Genomic DNA, 16,119 nt, shown 5'->3' with positions numbered 1-16,119 from the left:
TAAATAATCTCTTCCTATTAAAGCATAATTTTTCTTTGTTCAATAGTTATATAAATATTTAATAAGAAATTGTTCTGATACATTTAATACGCTTCCAGCTTGAACGCTTCTTTGCACATGACATAAATGTGGACATAGATGGACCTGGAGTTTTAGCCGGTAAAAACATCGTAACCATGGTAACAGATTAATAATAGGACTAATCTGTGGAATAACGAAACGTTTTAAGAAACACTTGACAGTGATCAAGACTATATTGTATCTTGTGATACAAATTTGACGGATCTCATTCTTAAACGTCAATCAAATTTATACCTAGTTTCAGGAGCTGTCAAATCATTTTTTCTGTATGAAGTTTAACATATTAGACAGTGGTCAAGACTGTATTTTGACATGAGATACAAATCTTACGTGTCTTAGTACCCCTTTGTAAATTAGTCACGTTCAATAAATATTTTTCACTGTCAATAATTTAACCCAAGATAAATGTACTTTTACGATATTAAGAAATAATTCAAACCAGATTGATATTTCGAGATTTTATCAGCGAAACATTGACAGTACGCAAAAAGGTATTTTAATCCTTTGAGAGGTTTAACCTAAATCTACAGTTAATTAATAAAATAAAAAATCAGTGGCGCTACAAACTCTGGGCCTCAGATTTCTGTATCTGTTTTACGATCATTTATCAATCAATAGGCAAGTAGGTGATCAGCCTGCTATGTCTGACACACGCCATCGACTTTTTGGTTCCAAGGCAAGCCGAGGTTTTTATATACTATATTTAGATATAGTTCTCTTAATATCCGTAGCGCTAATGTCGCACTTGTCCATGGGATCGACCCAAACAGGGATATGCAATTTCTATAGGAGTAACAAAGTTTCAACGCTGCTCTGAGAATAATAAAACTCAGCCATCTTCCAATCATGCGTGTCCAAGTGATGCCGCCCATAGACAATGCCAAAAAGCTCGCGAATATCCTGCTTTTTCAAATTCAAATTCAAAAATCATTTATTCACGTAGGTAACACAATGGACACTTGTGATTCGTTTTAAGAATTGGTTCGCTGTTTTTTTAACATTCATTCGTAGAGTATTCAATGCTGGTTCCACATAGTGGTGTTACGCAGGGTGTGTTAGAAAACGCTCAGTGGTGGAACTTCAACTAAACCTTTACATTATTAGGTCCTTAGGGAGTAAATGTTATTTGAATGAGAAAGAATTTTCGCCCTGTTTGCGGCGACGGTGACGTATTCGCTTCGAAGTGCTATACTATACCTAACGTAGGTAATTGATGACGGCAAAATCGTCCAATTCATGAAGTCAACAGGCTCAAGTGGTTAGGACATGACAGAACCCCAAGGCCCTTACTAAACTCACAACCTGCAAGAGAAAACCCGGTAGACGGAAGCTGCGTTGATGTGTCAAGGCTCTCGAAACAATGTTCGAAAGCAAGAAGGCGAAATCCTTGAGGAGGCACAAACAAGGGGTTGTGTAGCCTTTGGTGATAATGATGATGATGATGAAGATACTTCGCTGCGAATTAACGTATTACACATACAAAATTCCTATGCCGCGTCTCTCTTATAAAAATGGAGACGTTTTCACCAAAAGATTAAATATTTTTCAAGGTATGGTCCGTGTATCTTATTCCCGAATCAGTGATTTTTTAAAATGTGTCATTACTAAGACGTCATGAAAAATTACCATCTAACTTAAGATTAGTTAGTAATTTAAGTCTAATCGAATTTACTAAAAAGGATATTTAACATAGAGTCCAATAACACTTCTTACAGTCTCTATTAAGGGGAAGACACTCTGTTCTTCTGTGCTATTTACCACCACCATCGCCAAACTCCAAAAAAGTACATTGTTTCTTTCCATTTTTCGTCATCGTTTCTTGAAGTAGGGAGTGGAAAAAATATATGGTTTAGTTGAGTAGTTTATGTATCCATTTTGAAAGATCGATACACGATTTAAATAACTTCGCTTGATAGCAAAATCCAAACATAGCCAATTTTTGACACTTTGAATTCATTTTATGACGAAAATGTATAAAGAACATGATTTTGAAATTTACACGATACATTTTATCGCAAGCCAAGTAATCTATTTCCGAAAAAAATTGATATAATTAAATTAATTTAATGTTTCATAACTAATTGTTATTACGGGCCGGCGCGCCTTAGTGCTCCAGCTCTCCACTGCGCAGTCCACTCCGAGACACTGACACAGCAATTCGTGCTTTAGGGCCTTAAGACTAACGTGAACTAACACTAATTCAAATGGTCCTTTTCAATCTTCTCACTAGGCCCCTGGTGTCAAAATGTTGATCAGCCTATGTTCGTGAAATAAAGCCATATTTTCCCAGTCAAAAGAGGCAAGCGCCGTTCACTTATAAATAAGTAATAACTATTGACCTGTCTCTATGAATGTCTATGGTATTAATGCGTAATTGGGCTATGAATGTTATTGTTTCAAGTATTGTTAGCCGATGCTGCGGTCTGTTCGATAACGAACTCTAGACTTACTTGGATATAGATTTTTTTGTATGATTGGACAATTCACACCAATTGACCTAGTCCCATGCTAAGCTGGTGAAGCTTGTTATGGGTACTAGGCAACGGATATACATACATATTATACATAGATAGACCTAACACATATAAATACATATTTAAACACCCAAGACCTAAGCACAACACCAAATCACATCGATGTTTGTCTCAGCCGGGGATCGAACCCGGGACCCATGGATTCGCAGTCAGGGGTACTAACCACTAGACCAATGAGCCGTCATGAGATTACAGATCAACAAAATAAATTGCACTTAGTTAATCTTTGTAATATACTATGTACAGGAATTAACATTTATTTGATATGAAAAGATTGAGAAATTATTTCTAAGACGGCTAACCTGAGAAAGGTTATTATGGAGAAAAAAAAACTGGAAAAATTGCACCGATAAACCTAAAAGCAAGTTTTCTTTTGCTGTAATTGTGCACGCAAACAGTTTCTATGGGGTAGCATAGCAAAATATACCATATTTTATTATGTAGGACATAGCTGCTAAAAAGGTAAGTAAAATCCTATTAAGGCGAAATGAAGTTCGTGGGGGCTGCTAGTAAATAAATTTGTCAATCCAATAGCCTATAAATTATTGGGTCTATCAAGCCGGTTTTCTCACGATGTTTTGCTTCACCGTTTGAGAGAATGTTAAATGCTCACATAGAAAGTAGGTGCACAGCCGGGGATCTAACCTACGACCTCAGGGATGAGAATCTCACGCAGCCACTAGGCCAGCACTGCTGAAGTATTTGTTAAAGTCTAAATCATCATGCTGTGTACCTAACTTATTAAAATGGACAGTTGAATGTCTAAGTTTACTTTATGACGAACGAACGGCGAACCAGTAAACTGGTAACTCCGCCACTCTCTTTCAAACGTCAAGTATTTGGACACGATGTTTGTACGGATATCAGGAGAAATCGAAATATATATAGCGGCAAAAGGTGAGTTCCTGAACATCTATCTATCAAAACAGCTCAATTTGTATTTGTCTTTATCGCTCTTGTAATAATGAAAAGGGACAAAACATTCACTTTTATTCAGTTATCTAATTATTTTTATCAAATAGAAGGTTCAATAACAGTCTTTCCCTTAATCCTTTTTAGTAAATTGGATTTAAATTACCTATGAGTCAGTTAGGCTAGATCGTAATGTTCCAGGATGTCTCAGTGAACACATAAAAAATAATTATGGTATTATTCTTACAGTGTTTAAAAGTTAAATATTTTTGGGGAATGGGGTTCTAACGCTCAGATGCTAAGACACGACTGTAAACAAATGAGTTTACTATCGAGATATCGAAAGATTACAAAACTAGCACCTATTCAACAAGAGTCTTTCGTGATTTGGTTCGCTTTGGATTAGAGACTCTTGGGCCGTGGCGCTAGTTAAAGATATTAGTGGGCGCCTGGTGGTACCGTTGACCCCAGAGCTGGTGCTTTCCTCGCTTAGCGAATTACTATCGCAATACAGCAGGGAATGCCAGCATTAAAGGTACACCTACCAACTTTTTAATTATTATTATTAATAGGTTAAGAATATTGTTAATTCAGTTTGTGTGTTAGAAATAAATATCTATAATCTATTGGTTATTTGGTTTAACAAGAATCTAATTCCGATGTTATTAAATTCTGCCATAGACAAAAACACTAGTCTCATAAAAACTAAAACCTTTTTTAAATCTGTCTTAAAATGTAAATATGATTTAAGTGATGATATCTTCAGTGAAAATGAAATATTATTTACCCATTAAACATTTGCCCGACTCCAAAAAACGAAGGTTTACAATTCGCATTTTTTTTGTTCAAGCATAGTTCCCCCGTTAATTAATAGGACCCAGGGAAGATCAGGCTCGTTTTTTATGTTGGATACTCTCTGCCCCACTTGGGGATCGTCGGACAAGTCAAGCAAGTCATAGATCCCCAGTCCGTGGACCTTCTGTGTCTTAATATGTATTCTAATGGCTTCGAATGTCGAATTTATTATTGAATTCTAACGAAATAAAAACCGCTTTTCCAAGTCGGTTAGAGACATAAGTAAAGATGTATTGCCTAATCTTATCTTGTTATTTAAGTAACTTCGCTAAAATTTTGCCGGTTTTGTCGTATAGGAGCAATTCTTCGAACAGGAGGTAATAGTAGGTACTTGAGTAAAATTAGACTTTGAATTAGTATATAATACGTATACCTAAGTCAATTAAGACTTCGGTACTTCTGGACCAAAATATATCTAACTGTATGCAGTAGCGTAATCCCTTGGTAGAGATCTATACTACTTTTATCCTGAATACCATACTATAATCTATGCAAATGGCCCTTATAGAGCGGCAACTAGTTCTACTGACAGATTATAATAGTGTTACTTACGGTTATTAGGAATAATCAATATTTCAATCACAGCATCACTTCACAAAACACAAATTGTCACACAACACTGTAAAGTTCTAGAACGAATGTGAAAATGGGAATTATACTAAAAATTTGGTTGATTTCTATCCATATGTGGGATTTCGTTAATCAAAAACACGCTGCGAATATTTTCACGTTATAGATGTCATTTTTTATTAATAATTGCACAGTCACTCATTCCTAAGCACAATCCGTACGCTGTTATCAAAGTTAAAAAATCGTCACAATGAAAAAAAAACCGGCGCACACAAGCACAAATTTCTGTCCAATTAAAGATAATGTTTGTGGATATTTTAATAGCGTTTCCCCTCCGAAGAAACCCGACACAACCAACTCCCGTTGAACATAAACACTTAATGATCAGTTGGAGGAAATTGTCCGAGAAACGAACGGCCCAATGTATCGCTGTCCCGCTCTGTTTAGTTCGGAATTACGCCGGTTGTATGGGATATTTGGCGCTAGTGCGCTCGGCGGGTGGAGCTTATTTGAAGGTGGAACGCTTCAAGGGCGCGGCTTTTCTCCGATTGGTCGCTGAATATGGCGCTATTTTTTTCGTTCGTACGTGCATTGAGAGCGGGTTGGTAACCGAACATCGATCGCTGGCGTCTAGGTTGCCATTAATTTTTTTTATGGGTATTTTTTGGCGGCAAACCTGTTCCATAGACCACGCCCATAGAGCTACAGACGTAGATCATACGCTATCAATCTGGACGGCGAACGTTGATTTTTTTTATCGAAGTGAGTTTTTTTTCGTGACGGTGTCTTTGATTTGGTGTCAGTTGTACTTTTTATTATATTGTGGTTTTGTGACGTTTTTTGTATGTACCATGTTAAGATATGGTTGTAAGTATTTTAGTACATGAATGAGGTGTTACTTTACTAATTGCGGGATTTATAGTTGAAACTAGTGCAGAATTGGATATTATTAGAATTACCCGTTGTTACTACGTCTATATATTTTTATACTCACATAGGTTTACTTTATAGATACAGTAGTAGTGCGTAACCTAAATATATACTAGAAATAAATTAATAGTGAAGATAAATTATTAAAGACTGAATATACCTATGTGATAATATGTTACCTAGTAAGTTGAAATATAAGTACCTATTAATAAGAATACTATAGTGCGTTTAAATAAATTCATGATTTTTAAATTAAATATTATATAGTGTAAGTCATTAAATTAAATACTCTTTGCTATGCTTACCTTAATTTTCTTCTTATTTATAACTTTAAAGTCTACATCCGATAAAATTAATGGGCATGTTAAAAAGATTTAAATTAACAAACATTTCTGACTGATTAAACTATAAAGGATATTGCAATAAAATTAAATAGGTCATAGACAAACAGCTCAGCAAACAAAACTAAGGCAAATCTAAAAAACTTTATTGCCATCGCAAAAAATGTTACCTGGCCGTCCAATTAATATTTTTAATCTGTGCCCAGTAGTTAATGAAGTTGGGTGATACTTTATGGTTTTCTATTTATAGTCTGTGACATTAATTGTTTGTTGCCAGATATGAATAGCTCTTATCTGTTTTATGAGGCGTGAACATTTAGCATTGTATTTGAGCTTTGTGAAATTAAAAAAAAACCTTTTGTCACCTTTGCGATGTGGTAGGTTTGCGATGTTTTTTTCTATTTCATTGTATTTTGTTTATTTTAACAGTTTGTTGTATTACTTTTAAATCTTTTAAACTCAAGTCTTTATTTTGACTCAATTAAGAAAATAAGTGATTTTATTATTTATTTTGAATATAGAATCTAAGTTTTCTTTCGCATTGGTTATTGGTGAAAATAAAAACTTTAAAATGAACGCTCCTGTATGATCATAATCTCGAATACTACTGATTTGTATATGTTTCACCCATATGTGTGGTACCTACCTATACCTATGTAAATTTACTAAAATATAATTAATCTTAATCCTTATAAAATATAAATACATGAGTCCCGCGGGCTGTGGGAGGCTTATAATAAAGATAGGTAGCAGGGTCTAACTCTGGTGAATACAAAGTCTTTATCTAGATAATTAGTCGAAGTCATAAATTATTTTTAAAATACATTTTATTTAGTATTAGTATTATGTTACCGATTTTTAAAATAGTTTTTTCAATAAACGTAATAACTAATCGGTATCAAAACAGCTGTCAAAAATCGTCTTTTCAGACGCTTTAATATCTTTATGTATGAAACATGGGGCAGAAGGCTCATCTGAAGTAATACCGCCGCCAATAGATAAATTGCCAGGCTTGCAAGTGCGCCGGCCCATTAAGAGTTGGTACGCTCTATTCTTTGCAATCAACTAAAAATCATTTGTAAAGGCATTTTAAGTATTTTTTTTTATTTGAGCCGCGAAATAGGCAAAATATCTGACGAAGAATATTAAAACAAGCCTATTAAACTAATCAACTTCGGCACTCATAAAGAATTTTGTTTTTTAATTGTTTACAACCCGAATCTACCACAGTTCCAAGTAAAATAAATAAACAATAAAAACCTAATAAAATCGTAAAACGCCTATTAATAGTTCTACGAAGCGTTTCTTTTACGACCGTTTTACTGTTAAATTGCCAACACTGATTATGGCGCATCTATTTGTTTGCAATTAAATCTATTTGATTAAAATTACCTACCTTAAGGAGGCGAGAAAAATATATAATATAGTTGCTTTAATGAGGGATTTCGATGGGACGATGTTGCGTTGGACTAGTGGCTTCAGCGTTCGACTCTCATCCCTGAGGTCGTAGGTTCGATCCCCGGCTGTGCACCAATGGACATACCTACTATGTCAGCATTTAACATTCGCTCGAATGGATAAGGAAATCGACGTGTGTCAGGCTGATCACTTCCGATTAGATTGACAAATGATCATAAAGGTAGATCAGTAGCGCTACGCTACTGATTGATTTATTATATTTATGTACCTATGTGCCATACACTTCGACTTCTTTCCTATTATATCCCGTATTGTATTTTGACGGAATTCGCGGCAAGTTTCGTATTATCTTAAAATGTAGCCGCCACTGGTCACTCTTATGGTTTGTTTTTAATGTAACAACCTACGCACAGGAGGCTCATCAAATGTTAAATAATAGCGTCCATAGACAAAACCAAAAAATTTTTTAAAACATAAAATAGATTTATAAACAATTTTATAATACTAGATTATATTTTAAATTTTAATAATCACTTCAAATTTACAATCAAGTATACAGTATTTACAATTTTCTTAAATTTAAAAAGTTTGGTCCCTGTGGCAGTGTACGCTGGCATTTCCTCGCTGTATTGTATATTTATTCGTTGAGCCAGGAAAGTACCAGCTCTGGGGTCACCGGTACTATCTACTAGGTGCCAACTTAAATCTTTAATTAGCGCTTGTGCACTTGAACCCCACGACCCAAGAGTATCTACTCCAAATGGAAGTTGGAGGAAAGACTCTTATATTTGTGCCGTTTATTATTTTCTGCCTGCTCTGCGGACGCCCCAGCTAGATATATATACCTACTATACTTATTATATTACTAGATTTAAAAATAATCTAGTAATATGATAAATATACCATATTACTAGGTGATTAAGAGGTAATAATCTAGTCATAGATTAATATTAGTTATCTATGATGTCTTAATTTATTTAATTTACAACATAGATTAAGGCAACTTATACAATATCATAGACTAAGTTTTGTTATCTATATTGAATAGATAACAATACTTAAAGACTGTTAAACAACTGTTTATAAATTGCAACTGCAAAAAATCCCGAAGCAGATTTAAATTCAACATATAATCCTTATCTACAAGAAATACACTTTACGATCGACAAGTGCCCCTTTAGTCGCCATCTTGAAATGAATTTTTATTACGTCATTATATTATTGCATTTTTAATGAAGCTACCGTGCCTTGAATAAAACATAAATAATTAGGTAAGCAAGCTGTAGACAGGCTTTAGCGGATAAGTCTATTTAAAGGAAATCAATATTTAATTTATGTATAATAACCAGTGGCGCTACAAACTCTTTAGATTTGGGCCTTTGATTTCTGTATCTGTTTCATGATCATTTGATTTTCGGGTTTTATCTAACTATGACACTAATTATGAGGATATTGATATTTTCCACCTCACCAAAGAACATGTGAGAAAATATTTGAAGGGGCGGGAAGACTCGAATTTTGTTTACGTTGTATTTAGTATTATTTATTATTTTAAATATTAAATTTCAGTTTTCTGTATATATTTTTGTCTATTGATGCGATTATTTGTTTCATTTTTCGTATATAATATTGTTTATCTATGTAATCTGTTTTGGCTTTTTGTACTGTCTAAGTGTTTGTTTTGTAATATTATGTATGTTAGCTGTAAGATTACTTATAATTAAATAAATAAATAAATTTACAATCTAATAGGCAAGTAGGTGATCAGCTTTCTGTGCCTGACACACGCCGTCGACTTTTTCGGTCTAAGGCAAGCCGGTTTCCTCGTGTTTCCTTCTCCGTTCGAGCGAATGTTAAAAATAGGAAGAAAGTTGGTGCACAGCCGGTGATCGAACCTCTCAGGGATGATAGTCGCACGCTGAAGCCACTAGGCCAACTACTCTGTAATATAAAATCTGCTAAATATTTTTTGTATGTCTACTCTTATTTAAGAGTATCTTTAGTCTATGTACAAGAGGATGATTTTCGTTTTAGCTTAGCAACATATAGAAACCTGAAAACATATTTTTAATAACATATAAAGTTTCTGTACATTTAATGGTAGGCCTTGTAGCTTTTAGGTAACATATACGTATACAGGTATCATAAAATTTGTCTTGCTTTATAGAATAGAGCTTGTAACACATTACTATGGAAAATGCATTATATATGTGGTGTAATTAAATATAAAAATACGCTCATAAGTAGGTAGCTGTTAATTGTCAAACAGTCAAACATATGTTATAAAACCTACCTTTCTAAGCTTAGAGTAGTTCCTACACTGTTTAGTCGTATTTAAATTTTCTAAGCTTGACATAAACGTCAATTAACAAAAGGTTCATGTCAGTTTAAACTAATTATTATTTTATTACAATCGCAAGCGCCACTAAAAAAAAATAAAGCGGTGTCTTTGAATGTCACTTAAACTTCAAATTGACAACGGTATTGCGAATTTTGGGGTCCTATTCACCCATTGTTATGGGGGGTCTAATAGGCGCTTGAAGGGACCTATTGTTATGATTAGTTAACATTACGGTATTCGATAATCTTTTACTCCTTTTAGTTTGAGGTTTAACGAGGCTATGGGGGAATATATCTATAATCTAGCTTTTATTGTCATTTATAGATTTGTTTCGCCCAAAGTACCATAAGCGGTAACTCAGCCGAAACGGTTAGTTTAGAAACGGTAAAACTTGTAAGTTGTAGTATTTAATACGCAATATATAAAAAGCTTTTAATTTCCTACTAAATGAACATAAATACTAATTTAAAAAGTTTGGTTTTAATGGTGGAATTTCTTCGCTGTATTGCAATACTTATTCGTTGAGGAAAGCACCAGCTCTGGGGTCACCGGTCAGGCGCCAACTTAAATCTTTAATTATCTGTACACTTGAACCCAAGAGTACTTCAAAGGAAAAACAGATTAGTTATACGATATTTAATTTATTTTTATTTGTATTCATCCGTGGCTTGGACGCCATAAAATTAAGTTCTTTAAACATTATAACAAGTATGATTTGTTGTCATGGAAACCAAAAAAGCTTTCCTATTACGAGAATATTTTCTTATTCCATTTCTATGTTTAGTCCGTTAATGTCAAGTATTTTATTTTGGTTTAAGCACAATTGTTGATATTAGCTAATAAGAGTTGTTGTTCTGTATTCTATAATGTGTGTTACAATAAATAATTATTCCGGAATTTTGTTTTTCTTTATTTCCTTTAGTTTTTAGGTTTAAAGAAGTTTATTGTGATTAAAAACATACATGTCAATTACACGAAATTTTTTAAAAATATATCAATATCTATATTAAAATATTATATGGAATTAAATGATTTTTATTTTATATCGCTTTCACTGCGTCAAAGTCTATCTACCAAAAAACTTCGCGGGCTGGTTCAAAATAGGTTATATTTTTGCGACCCTATTCGGTTCTAATATTAGGTATATGATGATATGCCGGCTATGTGTGGGACTGAAGTTAAATTTAATAGGTACTCCTGTGGACATGTAATTTTTTCAAACTAAAATGTGTATTGTTTATTTATCCAGTTGATTAATGTTCTTTAGTTTGCTAGTTTATAATGTTTTCATTATGATTAAAACAATCTACCAATACCAATATATGCGATATCTTATCAATTTCCATACCAAAATTAATGAAAATTTAGAGATTGTGAACACAAACGTGTACACACTTTCACAAAGTTAATATGACAAAAATTAAATAATAAACAAGCAAATAATTTAGAAGAAAACCAAACACCTCATTAATAACACTACAGCATAATCAAACGAAATTTTATCCACAGAACATAGCCGAGCTAACAAGACAGATTTTAATTATCTAAAAACCAGAGATAATTTGTTTTTTTTCTGGCGGCAAGGCTTTATGGCGCGGCGCCTTTAGTTTTTCGATTGTGTAATTTGTGAAATGGGATGTTAGCGCCATTTTAGTGTTGGAGTGATCTTTTTTAAATTATTATTGATATTCGCCGGTTTCCGGCCGATTATTGCGCCCACCCAGACGTTTATTTAGCTTAGGTAAATTAGATGTAGCTTTGTCTTATGCCACCGCCTTTTTGACATGGTTAAAGGTCGAAGTTCTAAACTCGATTTGGTATTCTTTTGATATGATGGATTTTTAATACATAATTTAATTGTTTAATTTATTAACAAATCTAGTCCCTACTTAAAACACGAGTGTCTCTTCGTCTTGCCTCAGATGTCTATATTTATTTGCTGGATCATATTTATTTAAAAAGTCTTCCCATTTCATGAACTGATTGGTCACAAATCCCTTTGAATTTTGGGTCGTATGCCAGTTTCCTCACGATGTTATTAAAATAAATCAGTAGCGCTACAACCTCTTTAATACTTGGTCTCAGATTTCTGAATCTGTTTCATGGTCATTTTTAAATCTAATAGGTAAGTAGGTGATCAGCCTCCAGTGCCTGACACACGCCGTCGACTTTTTGGGTCTAAGACATGTCAGTTTCCTCACGATGTATTCCTTCACCGTTCGAGCAAATGTTAAATGCGCACATAGAAAGAAAGACAGGTGCACAGCCGGGGATCGGACCTAGGACCTCAGGTATGAGAGTCACACGCTGAAGCCACTAGGCCAACACTGCTCACGATGTTATTATTCATGTTATTATCAAGTTTTCCAGCGCATACAAATAGAAAAATGTATTGCTTCATAGGAAGAGTTGGAACGCATAATTTAAGGTTAAAACACTAAAGAACCAACTGGTCTAAAACAATGGAAGAGAAGGTTTTTAATAAGGAAATTAAACTTTCTTATATTATTATCCCCGGAACCGAGTCCGTGAATTATGTTTATCATGTAGCTGTGCCTCAACATCAAAACAATTATTTCCCCGGATTCAAACCCGGGCTACATAAACCAAGTCGGTCACGGACATATAGCATACATATAGCGTGTACATTTAATGAGATCTAATGCAATTTGTAAACGACTTGTCGACAACAATTTATCTATTCACTAAGGTAATATGGATCATTATGTATATTTGATATGCGTGCGCGCATGCACAATTGATGTTATACTTAGTTATGGTAACTTGGGAAATTTATATATCTTTTTACAAAACGCTTTTAAAATTTAAAAACAAAAATTTAGTAAAATTTAACTTTGAATTACTTGACTTTAAGTCCCCCAGGTGGGGGCAGAGGGCTCTCTTAATTCCAGCTTCCTTCGCCTCTGGAATCATTCCAGCTTCGTTGCCAGGTCTGTTTTAGGCGGACACTTTTCTTTTGGCTTGAGGATTTCAGTTGAAGGCTTGGCAATTTAGCTTGACCCCTGAGTTTCCACTTTCGTCATTTTATAGAATGTAGTCTTTAGTAGACTTTAAACACTATAAAAAACAATACATATAAATAAATACTAAATACGTAAGTTTAAGAAATATTCTGCAATGTGAAAAGTTGTCATGTTGACTTTAATAGCACGACATCTATCGGCGAGTAGTGACAATCAAAACTGCTTTATACGTGATTAATAAAAAAATAAGTTTTTATATTAAATATGTTACCTTAAGCATAAATAAATAGATGGTATAATTTGATTTTCAATAAAGTGGCGTCTTAAAAACTGTTCAAGAGTTTTTTTTTTTTAATTCTACGAAAATATATTATTTATACTACGAGCGCAGTTTTGGCTATAACTGTCAATTCTGAGGACTTTTCTTTCTTCGCAAGATATTTGAGCTCACGATGTAGGGAAACATCGTGAGGAACCGGGCACTGCTTGAGACCCGAAGACGGCATATCAGACACAGATGATCACCTCATTGTATATAAAATAAGAATGTTCTAAGATCTGTCAATCATGATAAATCTGGTTCCAAGACCACTAACGCCACTGGATTATTTATTTTAGATTCTTTTAGTTCTAATTTAAGAAATAGTTATCTAATAATGTTAGCCTACTCTATCTACGCAGAAAATATAGTAATATGTACAGATGTATGCGCAGAGACACTTTATATCATACTCCGATGGGACAACCCGACACATTCGAACCTACAAGACGAACGCAAGAAGCGTTATGTGTCCGACGGGGTGTTTAAACACCATAAACTGAACTAAGGGCTGGGAATTTTATTATTGAGTCCACCGTTTGGACCTGGGACAAGATCTGCAGTCGAAAATCTACTAGACAATGTGACAGGTATCATATAAAATAAATCAGTGGCGCTACAACCTTTTTAGGTCTGGGCCTCAGATTTCTGTATTTGTTTCATGATCATTTGTCAATCTAATAGGCAAGTGTGCCTGACACACGCCGTCGACTTAGGCAAGCTCCTCACTATATCCTCCTTCACCGTTCGAGCGAATGTTAAATGCGCACTTAGAAAGAAAATCCATTGGTGCACAGCCGCGGATCGAAGCTACGGCCTCAGGATGAGTCGCAGGCTTAAGCCACTAAGCCAACACTCTACAGGTATCATATAATCATAGCAATATCGTTTAATAATTACGATTCATAATATAGTGGAATGAAGAGTGCAGGTGTCTCTATAACCGCGAGAAAAAGATTTTGGTACAGTATTCACTAATATCATACCTGGCTAAGGTATGTATAGTAATAGTAGTAATATATAATACCTACATATGTTATAAACATAATTATTTTTTAGGTAAATTGAATGAAATACAATAATTATTTTGGAAGTCTCAGAAATTCATTGCAAAATCCACGCAAGTGAAACGTTTAGTTAACGTTATTATTAGATTTTATCACAATCCGTTCAGCAGTTACGGTTAAAATAAGACATAAAAGGAGCTATCAATCAGTACAAACTAAATATTTTGACATCTAAAACCCATTTGTCTAAGTGATGACGCGACAATTTCTAAAAGTTAATATTTTCGTTAGTCGATGACGGTGCAAAAATCGTGGCTACTTTATTTAGCAAAGAGCAGGCGTTAAAGTGATAAATTGTCTTTTCTTTTAAATGATTTACGGCAGTTTTGGCCTAGTAACTTCAGTGTGCGACTCTCATTCCTGTCGTAGGTTCGATCTCCGGCTGTGCACCAATGGACTTTCTTTACATGTAACATTATTTCATTTAACATTACCAAAACATCGTTAGAAAACCGGCTTGCCTTAGACCCAAATTGGACATACAAAAATATCTTCTTCGAAATCTGAGACCCTATGATACTTCATAGTTGTAAATAAAATAAAAAAAAACAATGGCGCTACAACCTTTTTAGGCCTGAGCCTCAGGTTTCTGGATCTGTTTCATGATCTGCTGTTAGAAATTACAAAACAGTGGAAAAACGTAATCCTTAAACCAATTTAATGTCAATTATCCGACTTTTTTATATTACATTATTACAGTATGATAATGCCCGATGAATATCATAAGGTCGAATAATGGTAGATATTCATAGAATGGTATTCCAGAGAAGGGAGAAGGAAAAGATGCAAAAGAAAGAGATGGGAAGACGATCTGCAGAAATAATGGAGAAGAAGAGAAAGAGACAACTGGAAAAAACAAGGGGAGGCCTATGTCGGAAGACAACCTGACCAACTGGCCACTGATACTTAGTATAAAAAAAAATAGATAAAGAATATGTAAACGTATATCATTAGTTAATAAAGGCTTTTATTATTATTATTATTATGATAATATAAATTAAAGTTTAGCTGTCCCTTAGAGATGCGTGTGGGGGATGCGTTCAGGTATTACTCCATTACCAAGGCAACTCTACAGGTTAACTTAACCGTTCGGTTAAACTTAAACCGTCTACTCATTTTTCTAAAGGATTTCTTTACGTTGTAACATAATAGTAATCCCTTTTTACGCGTAGACAAACACATTGATCCATTACTTGCTTCAGTGATTTGTTATACGCTACTGTACTTTTAAAAAGCTTGTTTTTATTAGTAAGTCGCATGCATTTTTACTAAAGGTTTATTTCTCCGCATAGTATAGGCTTGCCTTCTAATACTTGAGATGCTGTTACATAGACAATATCTAGGATATCCAAAACAATGTTTCGTTTTCGAAGACATTGATCATTCAGTAAAATAAGTTTCAATAAGTCCAACCATATTATATTCAAAAGCTTAAAATGAAGGAGAAAGCTTCACTGTTCTATGCTTTCTAAAATGCTGACATATTTTTTTTCTGATGTTAAGTGAGACCGTCCATGGACAGGGGCCCGCGAGTTCGTTGTCAGCCTTTTAAGAATTGGTACGCTCTTTTCTTGAAGGACCCTAAGTCGAATTGGTTCGGAAATACTTCAATGGGCAGCTGGTTCCACAGCTGAAACTGCCTTAAAAGACGCTCAGTTGTCGGCGGACGTCGAGGTGATATGGTGATATTAATTTATAGACAAAAGGCGCTAAATACATAAAGAATTATCCTTGGCTACATTAAAAGTCGCTTTTTAAAGCAGCAA

The 16,119-nt window shown here is 34.3% G+C and overlaps 1 protein-coding gene across 4 annotated transcripts in view; it reads right to left on the bottom strand.

The window, feature by feature from the left end:
- The window catches only part of LOC125055109 (homeotic protein distal-less), a 91,961-nt gene extending 86,643 nt beyond the window's left edge, over positions 1–5,318 (bottom strand). For all 4 annotated transcript variants that reach the window (XM_047657353.1, XM_047657355.1, XM_047657354.1 and 1 more), the window contains exon 1: positions 4,935–5,318. The gene's annotated coding sequence lies outside the window, so the exon portion shown is untranslated. The remainder of the gene's footprint in view (positions 1–4,934) is intronic.
- Between the last annotated feature and the right edge of the window lie 10,801 nt (positions 5,319–16,119).

The sequence above is a fragment of the Pieris napi genome, chromosome 13, assembly GCF_905475465.1.
Source record: "Pieris napi chromosome 13, ilPieNapi1.2, whole genome shotgun sequence".
Lineage (NCBI taxonomy): Eukaryota > Metazoa > Arthropoda > Insecta > Lepidoptera > Pieridae > Pieris > Pieris napi.
This window is presented reverse-complemented; position numbering and strand designations above follow the sequence as displayed.